Genomic DNA, 5618 nt, shown 5'->3' with positions numbered 1-5618 from the left:
CTCTCTACTATCTGGGTTCCACCAGCCTCATCTTTAGCAGCACCGGTGTGCTCTTACCACAAACCTCCGAAACAGCACGTTCTTTCAAGGTGCCTCCTCGTCCTTCACCGCTGGTGCTGGGCTCAGACCGTCCCCTGCCCCACGGCCCTTTCCCGGGCCTTTCCTTTTCACTCTCCCGTGGCTAAAGCTCTGACCCGTCCTCCAAGCGCGAGGCCTCTTCTCACTATTTCGCATTCCAGGCAGGCCTACTTATTCTGGGAGTTATTCCCCCTTGATACTTTCTGTCTATAACCAGGACCAGGACCAAGCATACACATCTCTTTCCACGCAACCCCTTCTTGACGCTCAGCTCTGCCGGGCGTGTTGGTGCTGACTCTCGTACGGATGGTGAGTTGACAGGTGACCGGTGACGGGTGAGCTTTGCATGAACCACGTGAAAAGTATGGTTGGCAAGCCTCTGACACAGATTCCCCCATGGGAAATCGTCGTCACCTCCTGAGACAGTCCTGGGAACAAAGGCGATGAACAGAGGATTCAGTGCTTCCGGACAAATCGAGTGCTTGTTGCAGACACAACCTGCCCCAGAGCGTCCAAGATCAAGTGTGAGGAAAGGCCTAGGAGTAGCAGGACCGGGGACTGAACAAGTCGGCTCTGCTCCTCTCCCGGCTGCAGTCCAAAGAAACGCCAAACAGGATGCCTCTTTGTTGCCATCAAGTGTCCAATTCTACACTTTTGTTAACAATGTATATAATGTTAAGGAGCGGGAGAGCCAGCTTTACTGAAACTTGTGGATCATGCACTTCTCATCCCTGCTACTGTTTGATACAATTAGAGTTTAAGAGCAGCCTGTTTTCCAGGAAAGATACTATATAACCAAAAGGTGCGATTTCTAGTGCCACCTTAATTTCCCCAGTCTCTGGGTACGAGAACTGAACCAAATGTTCTCTAGTATATTTTCAGGGACATGACAAGCTATTCAGATCCTTCCTGATAGATGTTCTGAAAAAGAACTACTAGCTGCAAGAACTAAATCTCAGTTTCAACTCCGGTAGAGGAGAAGCTGCGTTGCTGGCAACAGTTAAAAGAAACACTGTATCTTCCCAAGAATAGACTGGGTACCCCCAGCATTTACCTTGAGGCTGCAGCGAGGAAGACTAAGTCTGCCACTGAACTAGGTCCGTTTCTTTGACTTTAACCTTTATACGTGATTCCTGATATCTTCAGTTTCCGTATGCTGCCTGTAGCCCGAGACGTACAGGGCGCACCCCTCGTCAAGGCTCAGATTTCAAGAGTCTAATACATTTCCATTCAGACACAGATAGAAATCTGCAGAAGAGAGAATAATATGTATCTTGTTGGAGCGTTACAGGAATATCACGACATGACACGTGTGGCCCCGCGCGCCCCCAACCACAAGCCCAGATCTCCCGTCTCCCCTCCGAAACCTCCCCCTCCTCCCCCCCATACCCAGCCACCGAGGGGGGGGGGGGGCCCGGGGAGGGATGGCGGTCTCGGCCCCGGTTCCGAGAGGTCACTCGTGGAGCCGCCCTAGCTAGGCCGAGACGCCAGATGTGGCTGCCCTGCTGCTTCACGTCCATCTCCGTGAGCCATGCCCAAAAGGCACGTGAAATCATTGAGAGCAAATAGCGCCCCCAGAAAGCGCAAAATGATCCTCCTGAACCCCGCACGGCCGCCATCTTGGTGGATCCACGTTAGAGGTCGTTGGTAGGTATCCCCACTTGATGCCTGAATAGTACTCACGCGGACTCGATTTCTTTTCGCTTTTCCTGGGTGCCCTAGCCAGAGAGATCACGTGGGCCGGAGAGCAAACACGGAACAGAACAGAGCCCCGAACCACAGCCAAGTCGAGGGCGTGCGGAACCGCAGGAACTCACAGATCCTGTGAGGGGACCCAGATGGGGAAGAAGCGTCCGTGCTCACGTATCTCTGGGGAGGTTGGGAGGGGCGCTCGCCAGCGAGGCAGATGCCGCGCGAGTGGCCGGAGACGTTTCTCCGTGGGATCTCTCGGGATGTCGCAGGGTGCCGGGTGCAGGGGCACCCCGGGAGGCCCGGTCCACCGAAAAGCCCGAAAAGTCTTCATGTGGGGCAGGCCCGCCCGGAATGGTTTCTTGCAGGGCCGGGCGAGGAGAATTCGGGGGCCCATACCTCCAAGCCCCACACTCGTCTTGAGAGGGTTCCACGTGGCATTCTGAAAGGCCGGGCGACGGAGGGAAGGGGTTCGTGGCTGCGGACAACGCCTGGCTGGAGGAATTCTTTGTCTTTGGCGACGGTTCACCCCGTAGGTCAGGTCATGAGGTTCCTCGACACCTTCCGCGGGGCGGATGTTCACAGGAGGAGTGGGGACGGGACGGCGGACTCGCAGGCCACCCTCCTGTCCCCACTGCTCCCCTCCCTCCAGAACTGGAGTTCGAATCTAGATGGGCCTCTGACCGCACACATCGCTGGGTTTACATCGTGCCGGCTTCACCTTCGATTCTCACAAACGGGCACTCTTGCTGCTTCTAGAAGTGTCCTAGAGAAGAAGACACCGGGTTCCGTACGAGATCAGCTTCTTGGACGTGGCCCTCTGGAGCCCGTGGCTTTGGCTTCAGGGGAAGCGCGCTGCCTACGGTATAGCCTGGCCCGGAAGCTCATCCGAGGATTCCTAAGGAGTTCGCGGGCCTCGAGGATTCTGTTTCCGAAAAGCGTTTTCTGGAACCGGGCGACTTGGGAGAACGTGTCACTGGTCTGGAAAATGGAAGGCCGCTGTCCGAGGGTTCAGAGACCTTCACGCTCCCTCCTTTCACTTGAAAGGTGTCTTCTTTTTTTCTCCCCAACCCCCCCCAACCCCCCGCAACACACACACACCCGACAGCTTGCCTGACCGTTGTTGCTGGGGAGATGAAATCCCAGGAGACGGGAGGCAAAGTAAGTCTCTTTCACACCCCGGGGAAAACGAGAGGAACGGGTCCCCAGCCGTGCGATGTTTCCGTGTCTCAGCACGGCCGACAGTCTCCTCCTCTTTCTAGGTGCTCCCGTTTCCTCCACCCCCCACCCCCCACCCCCACCCCCCGCCACCGACCCCCGCCCCCAGCAGCCCTGCCACCCCACCCCAGACCAGACCGCCCGGCCCGGCCGCCCGGCCGCCTTTCCTTTCCGGTGTTTGTGGCCAGTTGTTTTGAAATCCATGTTCTCCTGTCCTCACGTGCACTTTCCCCACCCAGCGGCGCATGCTTGTGTTTGTTGTCGTTGGACTTGATCACGGTCTCGACACAGGTTGACTTTCGTTTTCTCTTGTTGGGGGTCCGAGTGTCTCCTTCTTTTCCTTTCTTGCTCCTGGGCTTGCGTGTCTGTGTCTGTGTCTGCTTTCGAGAAGTCCTGCTTTGTTCTCCGAGCAGCGCTTGCCTGGTTTCGCTTTGCCGGTCGGTCCCTCCCTCCCTGCCTCCCTCCCTTCTCTCTCTCCCTCCCTCCCTCCTTCGGGGGAGGGGGCCCGGGGGAGCCCGGGATGTCACTGGTGCCCCTCTCTCGGCCGTCCCCGCCCCGAGCCCCGCCGCCCGCCGGCGTCTCCGTGGAATGTCCCCCCACCAGCCTGGCATCGCGTGGGTGGGGGGGGGGAGCGCGTCTCCTTCGTGGCAGCCTCCTGGGGAGCTATTTCCCAGCTCCTCTCCCTTCCTCTGCGGCCGGGGTCGCGTCGCGTCGCGTCTCTCGGAGGCGGCGGCTCCGGGCCGAGCTCGGGCGTTTGGGCGGCCGGCGACAGCGACCCGTCCTCGGGACATTGGAGCCGGTTGTCAGGAGCCACCTGGCGGCCGCTTTTATAGTGTCCCTCCCCTCTGGAGCTTCGGCGACCTTCAGGAGGGTTGTGACTCAGCCGCCGGGCCCGAGGCACAGCTCTCAGAGACCAGCTCTGCTGGCGGCGACAGTGGCGGTGGCGCCGAGGCCTAGGGACGTCCTGCTGTCGCCGGAGATTGGTTCTCTAGGTTTCTGAGGAGGGTGGCCGTCGCGGCGGCGGCGGCGCTCCAGAGCCGGGCTCTGGGGTGGCCTGACCGGGTCGACCAGCGTCTCCCCGTGCCCCTCCGGCCGCGGAGACGGACCGGCCGGACCCTACCTGGGCCGGGCCGCCGCGGTGGGCAGGGAGGGAGAGGGTCGTCCCTCCCTGGAGCGCCTGGGACTCGGCGGTCTGGCCTCCTCCCGGGCCTCCCTCAGGAGGGTTTGCTTTCTTCCTTCAGGAGGGTTGGCTCCCGCCCTCCAAAGGATTTGCTGTTCGCCTTTTCAGAAGGGTTTGCGTCTCCCTTCAGGAGGTTCTTGCTTTCCCGCCCTTTCAGGAGGGTTCGCCACCCCGGAGGGTTTGCTTTCTCACCCCTCCCCAACTCCCTGAATCACGGCCAGGAGGTCAGGGACCGGCTCGAGCCGTCCTGGGTGCCACGGACAGGACGGTCTGGGGCCCCGGGCGTGGTCCCTCGTGGGGGCCCGCTCGTCTCGTGGGAGGCGCCTCGCCGGCGGGTCTCTCTTCGTTTTTCTCTCTGGCAACTCGAAGCCAAACCCCCGCTCGGAGACTCGGACGGACGGGTACACCTACCCGTGCGGGCGAAGGGGGAGGGCGTCCCCGGCCAGCTCCCTCCCCCTTGGCGTCTGCGCCCCCACCTCGCCCACCGGGCGCCCCCTTCGCCCCCCTCCCCCCCCCCCAGTCGACCAGATGACCCCCGACAGCTCCGGGCCTGGTGTTTCTGGGGTAGTGCTGGGGACAGGTGGCGGTGCCAAGGTGCCAAGGTCCCTCTCTGCCAGTCGTGGGTGGGCCCCGCTGTCGGGCGCTGTCATTTTGTCGCCCGAAATGGGCCTTTTCTGCCACCAGGTAAGTGCCGACACGGTCTCTCTCGGCGTCTGCCGCCGAGGACTTTGGGCCTCTGGACGCACGCGGGGCTCTGGGCCTCTGGGCCGCCGGCCTGGGCCTGTGCGCCGGCTCCCGCGTGGCGTGTCTGGCAGACCCGACCCGTGGCGCCACCTCCGGTCTCTGGGTGACCCGAGGGCGGCGGGGCGAGGCGCCGTGGGTCTTCTACCCTGTGTGACCCCCGCCGCGGGCGCCCGGTGGTGGCCGGGACGACGCCCGCTCTTGTAGGCTCCGTGCCCCGTGTCAGGCAGCTCCTCCTCCTGGGGTCGTCGTCGGCGGCTGTCGCCTGAGGCGAGGCGAGGTGAGGTGTGGCGGGGGGAGGCGGCCGGCGAGGCTTAAAGCGGGCCCCTCCGGCGACTGTCCTCACCGTGCCTTCCCCCCCTCCCCCTCGGCTCAACGGATCGATGTGGTGTGGTCGTGCTCTCCCGGGCCGGGCCTAAGCCGTGCCGGACGAGGGACGGGCGTTCCTGGTGAACGTGTGCGGTCTTCTCGGTCTGTCCACGGGGCCCCTCGCCTGCCTTTCCCCCTGCCCGTCGGGGAGGGTGAGGAAGGCGGGAGGGTGGGTGCGGCCTCCGGCCCTGACTCTCGGTCTCCTGCCCGCCCCCCTCCACGGGGCGTCAGGGAGGCCGTCGGTCTTCGGACACAGCGGACGCTCTCGCTTCGCCTTCTCGGCGCGTGTCCCGCGAGCGGCCCTCCCCGCGGTGGGGGGGGCTGTGCCCGCTGCTGCGCCGCG

Source organism: Giraffa tippelskirchi, chromosome 8 (genome assembly GCF_054371585.1).
Source record: "Giraffa tippelskirchi isolate mGirTip1 chromosome 8, T2T-mGirTip1v1.2.pri, whole genome shotgun sequence".
NCBI classification, from domain to species: domain Eukaryota; kingdom Metazoa; phylum Chordata; class Mammalia; order Artiodactyla; family Giraffidae; genus Giraffa; species Giraffa tippelskirchi.
Note: the sequence above shows the minus strand (reverse complement) of the source record.